Source organism: Schistocerca serialis, chromosome 10 (genome assembly GCF_023864345.2).
Source record: "Schistocerca serialis cubense isolate TAMUIC-IGC-003099 chromosome 10, iqSchSeri2.2, whole genome shotgun sequence".
In the NCBI taxonomy this organism is placed as follows: Eukaryota; Metazoa; Arthropoda; class Insecta; order Orthoptera; family Acrididae; genus Schistocerca; species Schistocerca serialis.
Genome location: NC_064647.1, coordinates 227,397,366 through 227,412,168, shown reverse-complemented (window position 1 = coordinate 227,412,168; position 14,803 = coordinate 227,397,366). Strand labels below are relative to the sequence as shown.

Genomic DNA, 14,803 nt, shown 5'->3' with positions numbered 1-14,803 from the left:
CGGGCATGGACGTGTGTGAAGTCCTTAGGTTAGTTAGGTTTAAGTAGTTCTAAGTTCTAGGGGACTGATAACCTCAGCAGTTAAGTCCCATGGTGATCAGAGCCATTTGAGCCATCCTAATGGATACATTGATCATTCGACATTGATTTCTATGGTTATTTGACGCAGTGTTGCTTGTCTGTTAACACTGACAACTATACGAAGAAGCCGTAGCATCAGGGGTTTGGTGAAGGCCGTCGGCCACTGCTTTGTCGTTGGTGAGAGGTGATGCCTGAAATGTGGTTTCTCGGCGCACTGTTGATTGCATGGATCTCGGAATATTGAATTCCCTATCGATTTCCGAAATGGAATGTCCAGTGAATCTAGCTCCGACTACCATTCCGCATTCAAAGTCTATTAATTCCTGTCGTGTGGCCACAATCACGTCGCAAACATTTTCACACGAGTCACCAGACTACAAATGACAGCCCAGCCAATGAGCTGCCCTTTTACGAGGTGCGACAATACAGTAATGAGACTGATTTTCTTTGCAAGATGTGGCAACCCTGCAGGCTTGCGTAGGCACAATATCTTTGACCTTGGTCTATAAGCTGGTTCTAGTCCAAGTGGCACATTGATGTAACTGCTCAGTCCTGAGTTGTGCTGTAATAAGATAACACGTGTTTGTGTCTCTCGTCACGGAAATGGAACCGCATAATATTGCGCAACGGTATGCCATTTCTTTTCGTGTTAAATTGGGTGAAAACGCGACGACAACTTATGGTAAGCTTCAGAAGGCTTTTGGAGAAGTTATGTCAAGAGCTCAACTTTTTCATTGGCATAAAATGTTTAGTGAAGGCAGAATGGATGTTGAAGACCGCAGTGGATGACCATCAACCTCACGGACGGATGTCAACTTGACCAGGGTGCGTGAACTCGTACGATCTGATCGCAGATTTATCCGTGAAAATTACTGCAGAAGAACTAAACATCAATCGAGAAACGGTTCGTCTTAATAATAACTGAAGATCTTGGTATGAGAAAGATCTGTGCAAAAATGGTCACCAAAAATACTGTCAGTACAGCAATTTTTAACCTCAAAACAAATTTCAGTACTACCACAGCCACCTTATTCACCAAATATCGCTCCAGGCGACTTTTTTCTATTTCCAAGAGTCAAAACGGCGGTGAAGGGACAGCATTTTCAAACAAAAGCTGTGACGAGGGTCTTGGAGGATATTACAGAAGATGAGTTGCAGAAATGTTACCATCAATGGCAGAAGCGCTGGAAAAAGTGAGTGCAATCAGAAGGGAACTACTCTGAAGAAGACAACTAAAACGGTGAGCAGCATTTTTTTTTTCCACATAAGTCTGATTACTTTATTGTCGCCCCTTGTATACCTTGCATACTCTATACTACCGCCACCTGCATATGTGGATCTCTCTGTCCCATGATGTATGTCATATCAACGTTCGGCTGTTCTCCCACCATCCAATATAGCAAAAATGGATGATCCTAAGTTAACAATGCATTTCCTTCTTGAATTTATTACTGACTTTTATTGCTTTCTCCACGTACTGTGGATGCTGAATAGCGAAGGCGACAGACTGTATAGTTCGTACTGGCAGCGAAGCAAGTCGGGTGGACGCGGAAAATAGTGCAGCGTTGTCGTATTCAGGAAACGGAGCATTTTTATCTGGCCTCCGGAAGGGTATGATCATTGGCTTTTGGGCGCAGTGTGGAAGCATTTTCGATACGGTTAACTTTGTAAACAGACTGCGTGCCACTGTGGTTAAAGTATACCGTGCATGGCAAGATGGCGGTATCCAAAGCCAGCACCGGGGCAACTATAGCGCACTACGAGCCATAGATGAAAGTGGTGAAGGAAGGCTGTGGAGGTGAGCACAAGCGAGTAGACGTGAAACAATATGAAGGTTCCCGAAAGAACAGATACCACTTATGACCTGCAACTTCTTTAGAATGAAATGATAATTAAATTGAAACCCTTAGCTGCCGACAGGTGGTGTTGATATACATCAGCCGGTCCTCGCACACATTTTCAGCTATCCCCATTGATGTACTGGGTGATCAAAAAGTCAGTATAAATTTTAAAACGTAATAAACCACGGAATAATGTAGATAGAGAGGTAAAAATTGACACACATGCTTGGAATGACATGGGGTTTTATTAGAACCAAAAAAAAAACACCCCATATTGCTAGACACGTGAAAGATCTCTTGCGCGCGTCGTTTGGTGATGATCGTGTGCTCAGCCGCCACTTTCGTCATGCTTGGCCTCCCAGGTCCCCAGACCTCAGTCACTGCGATTATTGGCTTTGGGGTTACCTGAAGTCGCAAGTGTATCGTGATCGATCGACATCTCTAGGGATGCTGAAGGACAACATCCGACACGAATGCCTCACCATAACTCCGGAAATGCTTTACAGTGCTGTTGACAACATTATTCCTCGACTACAGCTATTGTTGAGGAATGGTGGTGGACATATTGAGCATTTCCTGTAAAGAACATCATCTTTGCTTTGTCTTACTTTTTTATGCTAATTATTGCTATTCTGATCAGATGAAGCGCCATCTGCGGACATTTTTTGAACTGTTGTATTTTTTCGATTCTAATAAAACCGCATGTCATTCCACGCATGTGTGTCAATTTGTACCTCTCTATCTACATTATTCCGTGATTTATTCAGTTTTCAAATTTATACTGACTTTTTGATCACCCGGTATATCAACACCACCTCTCGGCAGCTAAGGGTTTCGATTTAATTATCATTTCATTCTATAGAAACTGCACAGTAATCAATGGTATCTGTCAGATAACATCTTCATGTAATTAAAGGCTACCCGGCCCTTGACCTCCTTCTGTGCTAATGCGAACGCTTTGCCCGAACTCTTACGTGACTCGTGAGCTTAGTCTGACGCGAGTAATGAGTGAATGGGCAAATATCTATTAGTAACACTACGAATGTAGGTTATCGACAGTTGGGAATGTGCAAGCAAGGGATAAATGACCTCGGTGGCTCAGATGGATTGAGCGTCTGCCATGTAAGCAGGAGATCCTGGGTTCGAGTCCCGGTCGGGGCACACATTTTCAGCTGTCCCCATTGATGTATATCAACAACACTTGTCGGCAGCTAAGGGTTTCGATTTAATTATTATTTCAGACGTGAAACTGTTCAGGAACGACTGCCCAGATGACTCGGTGAGCTATGTACAGTGTTTCCTCAACAACCGTTCAGCGATCGTGTATGGGAGCCTGCAGTATGCGATTGGTTGGTGCACCTATGCTGACTGCTGTTCGTCGGCGACTAAGGCTGGAGTTTGCACGCTATTGCCGTAACTGGCCGTCCACTCAGTTGCGACAGTTGGCCTTTTCAGGTGAACGGTGTTTTATGCTCCATCGGATTGAAAGCAAGCACCTCCAATAATCATCTGCGGAATGGTCCAGGCCAGAGGAGTTAGGGTCGTGATGTGGGGAATGTTTTCGTGGCAATCCCTTGGTGATGTAATTCTGGAAGGTATTGTGGAAAGACCGTGTCTATTCCTGCATGAAGTTTGCTATGCAATATATCTTACAGCTCGCAGTGTACGTGAATGGTTCAAAGAGCACCAGGATGAGGTTACCTTACTTCCTTGGCCATTAGACTCCCCGGATTTAAACCCAATCTAGAATCTGTGGGACCCACTCTATCGGGCTGTTACTGCCATGAATCCTAGCGCAGCCGGGCACAGCACTGGAGTCGGCATGCCTGCACATCCGTGTAGGTACCTCGCAGAACCTCATTGACTCGCTTCCTGCACGTCTTACTGCGGTCCGCGCCGCAAGAGGTTCTTATTCAGGCGCTTTACTGGTGGTCACATTAACGTGACAAGATAGTGTATATCGCAACTGCTCATTACTTTGTGAGGGGTCCATGAAAAATGACATGAAATGGTTGTCACATGTAGAACAGATTGTATCTTTGACACCACTGAACCAAAGATGTTGCTTGAGGTGCAGAATCGATTGTAAGTAGGGGCGTGCGGAGCGCAGTAGGCAGTTGCCGCTGCACTCTGTTAAAGGTAGGCTCTAAGACTTAAAGCGAGTGGCTGGCTGTGAGAATTTAGCTGTTGGCCTATGGACGCAGCATAACACTGTTTTGCAAGCTAATGAAATTTTGTATATTTAGTTTCAAGTCTGCAACAACGCTATGTGGATTTTGCTAATTTTACAGTACTGACCCTTGAATGTAGGAACAAAGTATTTGGCATCAGCTTTAGTGTATAGGTTGATTTTTGTATGCCCGATTTGTAATATTTTGTGTGTTTTGTAATCCTGATACGAACAACTTAAATTTTGGGACCTATTTATTTAACGATGTTAGACTTTTTGTCATTTAACAATCCAAGTGTTTTTAATTACGTCAGTAAATGAGAACTGTAGAACAATTAACACTTTCACTGATTTTGAAGTTAATGTAAAATGTTTCATATCACATTTTGTGAAGGAGAAACTTTATTTTGAATAAAAGTTTTAAACTGAACCAGTCGGTCTTAGCATACCACCTTATCAGAACCTCACCGTCTTCCACATCGTATTTATTTAAATTCGATGAATATTATTTAAAAGAAATGATTTTTTCAATCAGAGTAAGAAAAAATTTAATGTGCCATAATCAGAACAGTATTAATGTTTGTAGCAGATGATGATGATGATGATGATGATGATGATGATGATGATTGGTTTGTGGGGCGCTCAACTACGCGGTCATCAGTGCCCGTACACAGTCCAACTTTTTTCACACAGTCCAACTTTTTTCACACAGTCCAATCCAGCCACTGTCACGATGATGATGATGATGATGATGATGATGATGATGATGATGATGATGATGATGATGAAATGTTTCGGACAACACAGTCCCTGGGCAGAGAAAATCCCCAACCCAGCCGGGAATTGAACCCAGGACCCCACGATCCAGAGGTAGCAACGCTAGCCACTAAATCACAGGCTGCGGACATGTTTGTAACAGCTTTAATGCAGGCAGCACTGCACAGCACTGAGCCAATATCCAAAATCGCTGAAGATTTGCAAGGTTATTCATTTATCAATTAATCTACTGACATTATTTGTATGAAGCTATTTTACAGCCGGCATTGCACTTCACTGAGCCAAGATTAAATACTTTGTATGCCTACTGTGGAGAGAACAGAATACCAAGGTTACATCAGTTGCGACTCAAGAGATAAGAAAAATGTATTTCATTGGCTTTTTTTTCATAGGGAATGTTATCAGGCCCATAGAACTCTGTGCTCACGAGAGTGAGTAAATTTCAGAGGGATTGATTTCATTATAGGTATTACATACTGGTTTTCCAGATTAAGTTGTTTAATTTTTCTTTGAATTACAGTAAAAATGATTAAGCACACCATTTACTCAACAACACATTACACATTAACTTTCTGTAATACAAACATTACGTATTTACATCCATTAACAGAAACTAATAATAATAATAATAATAATAATAATAATAATACGAGGGTCGTTCAGAAAGTAACCTCCGGTTGATTTAAAAAAATACACCAAGTTAAATAAAAATATTTTAATATATACATCTTACAACTACATCTTTGCACTATTTTTCTACATAGTCTACATAGCGATTGAGGCACTTATCGTATCTCTTCACAAGCTTTGAAATTCCTTCTGCATAAAAATCACCCGCTTGTGCCTGGAGCCAGCCTGTGACCGCATCTTTGAGCTCTCCGTCGTCATCAAACCGCTGTGACCCGAGCCATTTCTTCAAATGCATGAAGACGTGATAATCACTTGGCGCCAGGTCTGGGCTGTAAGGTGGATGGTTGATAACGTCCCACTTGAAGGACTCAAGAAGGGCCGTTGTTCTGCGAGCAGAGTGAGGACGGGCGTTATCGTGTAAAAAAACTATACCGGAAGTCAGCATACCACGGCGTTTGTTCTGTATAGCCCGTCGTAACTTTTTTATTGTTTCATAGTACACGTCTTGATTAATGGTCGTACCACGTTCCATGAATTCAACCAACAACACCCCTTTGGCATCCCAAAACACCGTTGCCATCAGTTTTCAGGCAGAAAAATCTTGGGAGGCTTTTCTTGGTTTGGGAGGCTAATTTGAATGTGCCCACATCTTTGATTGTTCTTTTGTCTCAGGGTTCACGTACTTAATCGAGGTTTCGTCACCGGTCACGATTCTGTTTAACAATGGTTCTCCTTCGTCCTTATAACGTGACAGAAAGTCTAATGCAGAGGCCATTCTTTGAGTTTTGTGGTGGTCGGTAAGAATTTTGGGCACCCATCGTGCACAGAACTTACGGTAACCCAATCTTGCTGTCACTATCTCGTACAAGAGTGTCTTAGAAATCTGTGGAAAACCAGTAGACAACTCCGACATTGAGAAACGTCGATTTTCAAGAATTTTTGCATCAACTGTCTGAACGAGTTCGTCAGTCACCAATGATGGTCTACCACTCCTCTCTTCATCATGAACGTTTTCTCGTCCACTTTTAAATAAACGTACCCATTCACGGACAACTCCTTCACTCATAACTCTTGGTCCATACACGGCACAATGCTCACGATGAATAGCTGCTGCAGAATATCCTTTGGCTGTAAAAAACCTTATGACAGCACGCACTTCACATTTGGCGGGGTTTTCTATTGCAGCACACATTTCAAACTGCCACAAAAACTAAACTAGCGCACGTACGACGTTCACTCGACCACGGCTTGATGCCGACTGACCTGTTGAGTGCGTGAACGCACAGATGGCGTCGCTACTCCCCCCACAACCCGCACTGTGACCAATCGGAGGTTAATTTCTGAACCGCCCTCGTATATAATAAAGAACATTACTTCACTCTTTCTTTGGTTACTCTCAATGCGTATTCTGTATTCAATAGGCGGTGCATTCCATTTAGCACGTCCTAAAGACTATAGTTCTTCCTCGCTTTCGCTGAGGAGTGCAACGTCACCAGCACGTCGTATCAGTGGCATCCTTTCACCCTGAGCTATAATCCCGCTGTTCAAGTTATCTTTTACTTCTGCAAGTGCGATTTTTTGCTGTACGAAATGGACAGTAGGAAGGTTAGACATGATAGTAAAATTGGAGAAATTCAGTCTTATGAAGATGAGTAATAATCATCCTTCCTAGGTTACCATTCACAAGTGCGAAGGAAAATGGTGCGGTGTGATTGAGTACGCAATGACATACACCCTCCTCCACAGTGACAAGACGGTGCCTTATGAACTACCAGTCCGGATTCCGGTGTCCCCGTGTACCTGCTGTGGGGCGTGGACCGCCTGCAGAGGCTGAGCAGTGCTGTAAAGTAGACCTACAACCTTCGCGCGCTCAAATATCGCCTCACTCTGGGGGTAACCGATACACCGCCTATCACATTGCGGCCTTGGCCTTGAGTGTATCTCTCTCTCTCTCTCTCTCTCTCTCTCTCTCTCTCTCTCTCTCTCTCTCTCTCTCTCCCTCCTGCCACCAGGGCACCTATTCCTAACAGATTGCTCCAAGGCATGTGCAGTGTTGGCGAATCATCGATACTGATTTCGATTTCATCATCGATGTCTAAACATTAGTGGCAGTAATCGACCTTAATACAGCGATATGGCTAGTATCGATGTCAAATGAAAATTTGCAGGATCTCTCTAACGTCCCGCAACAATCTCAAAAAAAATCATAAGTTGGAGGCTGGTGGATGGGAGGAGAGAGAGAGAGAGAGAGAGAGAGAGAGAGAGAGAGAGAGAGATTGTTGTGGACATGAACGGGTGCGTGATTCTTTTTCTTTTTTTATTACTATTTGTTTTCTCTTTTATTTTCTTTAAATATTAGTATTCTTTTCTCTTATGTTGGTTAATTTTTAAATTTCTTATTATTTGCTCCTAAAAGTTTTGTTCTTGCTTGTTTATTCACTTTTTTCTTTGTATTATGAGTAGGTTTTGTTAAACTAAATGGTCTTCTTGCAGTAATTTGATTTAATTATCAAGTGATCTTGGATTTAGCAATTGATTTAGTACCGTGATAATTCGTGCCAGCAGCCGTGGTTATAAGATTGATACAAATGGTTCAAGTGGCTTTGAGCACTATGGGAGTTGACATATTGAGGTCATCAGTCACTTACAATACTTAAACCTAACTAGCCTAAGGACATCACACACATCTATACCCGCGGCAGGATTCGAACCTGCGACCGTAGCAGTCGCGCGGTTCCGGACTGAAGCGCATGTAACTGCTCGGCCACCGCGGTCGGCACGATTGATACAACTGAATATTATTGGTTAAAACAGTTGTTTATTTTATTAGGGTTAAAATATAAACTTGTCATCCATTCTTACTGTAAATATATGATGTGCTCATACAATAAATCCTATTAGTCCAATTGATAGTATGGCGTAGATTATACCTAGTGTTCCAATTGATTCAATTTTACCCCTTTCTTGGCATACAATGTGTGAAATAATACCAAATCCTGGTAAAATTAAAATGTAAACTTCTGGGTCTCCAAAGAATCAAAATACAGAGCTATTACAAATGATTGAAGCGATTTCATAAATTCACTGTAGCTCCATTCATTGACATATGGTCACGACACACTACAGATACGTAGAAAAACTCATAAAGTTTTGTTCGGCTGAAGCCGCACTTCAGGTTTCTGCCGCCAGAGCGCTCGAGAGCGCAGTGAGACAAAATGGCGACAGGAGCCGAGAAAGCGTATGTCGTGCTTGAAATGCACTCACATCAGTCAGTCATAACAGTGCAACGACACTTCAGGACGATGTTCAACAAAGATCCACCAACTGCTAACTCCATTCCGCGATGGTATGCGCAGTTTAAAGCTTCTGGATGCCTCTGTGAGGGGAAATCAACAGGTCGGCCTGCAGTGAGCGAAGAAACGGTTGAACGCGTGCGGGCAACTTTCACGCGTAGCCTGCGGAAGTCGACGAATAAAGCAAGCAGGGAGCTAAACGTACCACAGCCGACGGTTTGGAAAATCTTACGGAAAAGGCTAAAGCAGAAGCCTTACCGTTTACAATTGCTACAAGCCCTGACACCCGATGACAAAGTCAAACGCTTTGAATTTTCGGCGCGGTTGCAACAGCTCATGGAAGAGGATGCGTTCAGTGCGAAACTTGTTTTCAGTGATGAAGCAACATTTTTTCTTAATGGTGAAGTGAACAGACACAATGTGCGAATCTGGGCGGTAGAGAATCCTCACACATTCGTGCAGCAAATTCGCAATTCACCAAAAGTTAACGTGTTTTGTGCAATCTCACGGTTTAAAGTTTACGGCCCCTTTTTCTTCTGCGAAAAAAACGTTACAGGACACGTGTATCTGAACATGCTGGAAAATTGGCCCATGCCACAACTGGAGACCGACAGCGCCGACTTCATCTTTCAACAGGATGGTGCTCCACCGCACTTCCATCATGATGTTCGGCATTTCTTAAACAGGAGATTGGAAAACCGATGGATCGGTCGTGGTAGAGACCATGATCAGCAATTCATGTCATGGCCTCCACGCTCTCCCGACTTAACCCCATGCGATTTCTTTCTGTGGGGTTATGTGAAAGATTTAGTGTTTAAACCTCCTCTACCAAGAAACGTGCCGGAACTGCGAGCTCGCATCAACGATGCTTTCGAACTCATTGATGGGGACATGCTGCGCCGAGTGTGGGAGGAACTTGATTATCGGCTTGATGTCTGCCGAATCACTAAAGGGGCACATATCGAACATTTGTGAATGCCTAAAAAAACTTTTTGAGTTTTTGTATGTGTGTGCAAAGCATTGTGAAAATATCTCAAATAATAAAGTTATTGTAGAGCTGTGAAATCGCTTAAATCATTTGTAATAACCCTGTAGATGTTGATACAGAATTGAGTCACCCCGAGAGAAAGGGGGGGGGGGGGGGGGGGATGGCTCTCTCTCTAGCGTGTAAGGACACATTTTGTGGGAATAGTTACCTCAAATATTAGATCATTACTTCGCATTCACAACAGATAACGGCCAAAGGCATTATCTCTCTCAGAAAGAAAAACGAAGGGAGAAAAGGACTATCACCTAACATACTTCAGGCAGGATATAAAACAGTGACTAACACACTGACGGGAAAGAAATCGCAACACCAAAATATAATGTAGAATACATTTGTCTACGAGGCCTATTCCGAAAGTAAGGTCCGATCGGTCGCAAAATGGAAACCACAGTAAAAACCCGATGAAGCTTTGCATAGATGTGATGGACACTGCCTCTAATATTCCCGGTGATTGCGTCAGGTTTGTCTTTTCAGTCCTGAGCGCACAGTGAGCACGTAAAGATTCCTAGAAAACAGTGCCTCCCGCCAAAAATGAGTGCCCTTGAGAGATTTCGCCTGGTTGGATGCGGTCGACACAACATAAGTGTCGTGCATTTCCTTCCTCATGACAGTTCTCGGCCGCACACTGTCGGGGCAATGAGGACGGCCCTGCAGCGCTTTCGAGGCGAAGTGTTTGATCACCTGCCGTACAGCCTGGACTTTGCTACCTCTGATTTTCACCTCTGCTGACGTGAACCGCTGGCTATGAAGTCAACGTTTTGGCACAGACAACGAACTACAGATCAGCGTAGAGAATCGGCGGAAAGTGCAGGCGGTTGCCTTCTATGACGAGGTTACTGGAAAAGTTAGTACAGTGCTACGACAAATGTCTCTTGACGGAGCGGTGACTGTCTACAGACGTTGCTGGAAGGAGAGGCTAACTATTACAAATAACACACTTTTCATTTTCGCTACTACGGTTTTTATTTCGCGACCGATCGGATCTTACTTTCGGAGCCTAAATTGGAATGATCACATAGATAATGTTGCGGGTGGAGCAAACCAAAGACTGCGATTCATTGGCAGAACACTTAGAAGGTGCAACAGGTCTGCTAAAGAGACTGCTTACACCACGCTTGTCCGCCCTATTCTGGAGTACTGCTGTGCGATGTGGGATCCGCATCAGGTGGGACTGACGGATGACATCCGAAGAGTTCAAAGAACGCCAGCTCCTTCTGTATTATCGCGAAATGAGGGAGTTGGTGCCACAGACATGATTCGTGAATTGGAGTGGCAATAATTAAAACAATGGAGTTTTTCGTCGTTGCGACGGGATCTTCTCATGAAATTTCAATTACCAGTTTTCTCCTCCTATTGCGAAAACATGCTATTGGCAACCACCTACACACGATAAAATAAGAGAAATCGGGGCTGGCACAGATTTAAGTGCTCATTTTTCCCGCCCTCCGTTCGAGAGTGGAACGGTAGAGAGAGACAGCTTAAAGGTGGTTCATTGACCCCTCCGCCACGAACTTTATTCTGAATTTCAGAGTAATCACGTAGATGTTTGCAACGTGGTCGACAATGGAAAACGCAGCAGCGGTCGGTGGTAACTACTTTCTCACGAAACGAAAGCCCTGCTGCGACTAAGTGGCGGTTTATGCAGAAGTCACTATGTTCACATGAGACACATTTTCCGAAAATTTCGGAAACCGTTTCTCAGTATCATGTTTACATCTCAAGGTCTAAAGCGGATATGCTAACATTGAAACAGGGCGTCGGCAGGGTAGCCGATCTGTCGGGGCACGTTGCCACGGTTCGCGCAGCTGGCCCCGTCGGAGGTTCGAGTCCTCCCTCGGGCATGGGTGTGTGCGTTGTCCTTACCGGAAGTCAGTTTAACTTAGATTAAGTAGTGTGCAAGCCTAGGGACCGATGACCTCAGTAGTTTGGTCCCATAGGACTGTACCACAAATTTACAGTTCTCCATGGCGTCGGGAAAACAGGTGGTCTACTTCATGGTTTATCGATTGCACAATAAGTTACTCTGTCCATGTTAGTCGGATATTTTGAAAACAAGATATAACTCAACAGCCGAACCACGTTTGAGAAAGTTGCGTGTTTACATGGGAGCGAAAATAAATATTGAAGTGGAAAGCCAGTAGCTAGAAACCGTTTACAGTAATCGGTTTTGCAGTGTTCATGTGACCAACTAGAAGCGGTATTGGTTAATTTGTTGACGAAATCAGTTTTGGGAGCGCATGAAAACGTAGTAAGTTTAAGACACGGTGGGCCGCTTGCAGGAGAACCATTCACAGGCTGTATGATGCATCGTACGGGAAGGATCAAAGCTGGAAGCGAATCGACCTCGGACGAAGCCTGCTTGCTCACCGGAGAATACTGAAGCAGTAAGAGTCGCCGTACAGAGAAGCCCCAGCAAATGTTGCAGAATGTCAGCGGTGCAGCTGGGCATAACCGGACGCTCTGCTCATCGGATTCTTAAAGGTGACCTCTGGACGTAGCCGTATAGGATTACCTCTGCTCGTTTTCAAGCCGCGTTTACTCGAGTAAAATTCTCGAGCTTTCTATGGCAATCTCCGCCATCGTCGTCTTTCGAACTGTATTTTGTGTCCGTTCTCCAGGCAGTCCTCAGCTGGGGCCGAATTGTCAAGCTGTCTTTGGTTAATATGTCGGGTGTCCCCGCTACCGCGCTCTCCAATCGTGCGAATTGTCTGGCCTATTGGTGCCGCATACTCACCGAGCACTTGAAGAGTTACGACGTGATGAAACGTCTCTGTGAAGTCCTTTCATAAGACGCTTGTCGAATTCGGTACAGCTTATTCACTTTACTACGTGATTTTAGCTCAATTCATGAACTCTTCCAGAAAGACTGAGCACTCAAGTAAGGTCTATTGTATGATATATGTGTGTTTAAATGTGGGATTTCGGTTTTGTTTTGTGGGAAACGCTGAGTTGGTCATCGTCTGTTCGAAGCAGACGATGTTACTTCTCGTGCGAAGGAGAGCACAGGATGACCAACTTAGGTTTCCAATACCTGAACAGAGATGTTTACCCATCTTAGTCGAAGGCTGTTTTTGTGTGTGAGTTTGGTGACGGAGGCCTACCCCTCTGGTAGCTTCCGCTGCACGGGGAGCTAGGTAATCTCGAAAGAGAAAGGGGCACACTTCGGTGAACGCTTGGTGAGTACGGATCGTAGCTCTTAAGGGGCGTTTCAGGTGATAGGAAGCAGGTTGAGTTACGACTTCGTTGTGTTTAACTGTTGAAACACTTAAGAACTTCAGCTTAACTGAAGCGTGTGAAGCGAGTTTTTTTTTCCGAATGTGCCATAATTATATTGCTTTAAACACGCGATTTTTGGGTGGTTGAGTTAAAAGTGTGGAAGTTACTTTGTTCATTTTGAACAACGATGAAGTAGTTTTTCAAACGGTAAATCTGATTAGGAAAAGCTGGTTAGGATCACTTCAACCGTACGTGAGTGCAATACTGTGTCGAAGCGAGTACGATTTTTAATGCTTTTTAATCTTATATCTTGTGGAAGTTGCTTTTGTCTTTGTGTTTAGATTTTGTGCCACGTGTTTTGTAATAAATGACCCTTCTTGTCCACCACGGCACTGCAATAGGCTTTATTTTAAGTTTGCTTGTTTAATGAGCTATAATTTCTGCAAGAATATCTGTTCTTTCGTGCGCTTTCTACAAAGCAGTACAACAGTTTGATTCGAAATGCACCACGAGCTCTAGTTCGGCCGTTTGCAAGCAGCAGACGCAGTTAGTATGTTTAATAATTATCGCACAACCTCGTTCATTGGTTAAGCATCTGTCCAGAATAGTGCATGCGTAGAATCGTAAAGCGAATCTCACTGAGATATTTTTATGGTATGAATGCAAGGGAGATGATAGTATCACTGTCTCCCACCCCCGTTTTCAGTGTTTCTTCTTGCTGTAATTAAATTCTGCTCTGTTACATTCTCACGTAATTCTTACTTAAACATTTCTAGTCAGGCACCAGTTATGTGTTGTTAGGATGTGCAACCAAATACTTAGATACAATTAATAATCTACGTGAAAGATAAATTCTGTGGTGTTGATCTTACCCACTTACTCCGATTTCCAATCCTGAATTAATCAAGTTGCTTCACGCACGACCTGGGGTCCTATTTATCTGGCTACTTAAAGAAATTTGCATATTTGTAATTAAATTATTAATGTAATTGAAACTAATAATTTTCCAGCTCCGTTTTTTTTTTCTAAATGGTTAGGAAGGGCGTGGGCTGGTGGCGACCCTGAATTTCTGAATTTTTATCATTATTTGTGTGAGAGAAGCAGCTAGAAATGCGAGATAACGTATATGGCTCGATGAGAAACGACGTAAAGATAGTAATACGTTACAGTCTTTAACAGGGCGCAACATATCTCGTACCTTGGGGGCGGGCCAGAACACTGGTCTCAGTTCATGTCTCTACAGCACACGTCCAAAGTTGCTCTTCGTTGTCCCACAGTCGCAGAGGACAGATACTACTGTTCGCCCGTTCGACGGAAGATGGGGAACACTCTCTCAACATTTGGTTTCCAGACATTTCCATTTGGACGGTGCGTTTAACAAACATGATGTACCCTTTTGGGCTACCAGCCATTCGCAAGTGCTTCATGAACGACATTATCATGCTCCGAGGATTACAGCATGGGTCATAATTTCCGTCACGGACTTACTGGAAAAACTAAACAGTAAGCAGCAATAACTTTCTTCAGAGATTATTGCTACTTCGTGGTCCTTCAACACACAGTAGCTCATGCAAGCTGTTGCAAGGCCACATACCGCAGACACTGTTGGATTTCTTACACGAGCGTTTCGATACACGGGTCATTTCACTCAGATTTCCACGTCGTTTCGATAACGGTCAATTTTGGCTCTACTATAGTCCATACTTCAACCCATGGGACTTCTTTTCTTGGGGATACCGAAAGGAAAA

The 14,803-nt window shown here is 43.6% G+C and overlaps 1 protein-coding gene across 1 annotated transcript in view; it reads left to right on the top strand.

The window, feature by feature from the left end:
- LOC126424710 (ras-related protein Rab-32-like) overlaps positions 1-14,803 on the top strand; it is a 435,086-nt gene that overhangs the window by 296,475 nt on the left and 123,808 nt on the right. The window lies entirely within an intron of this gene.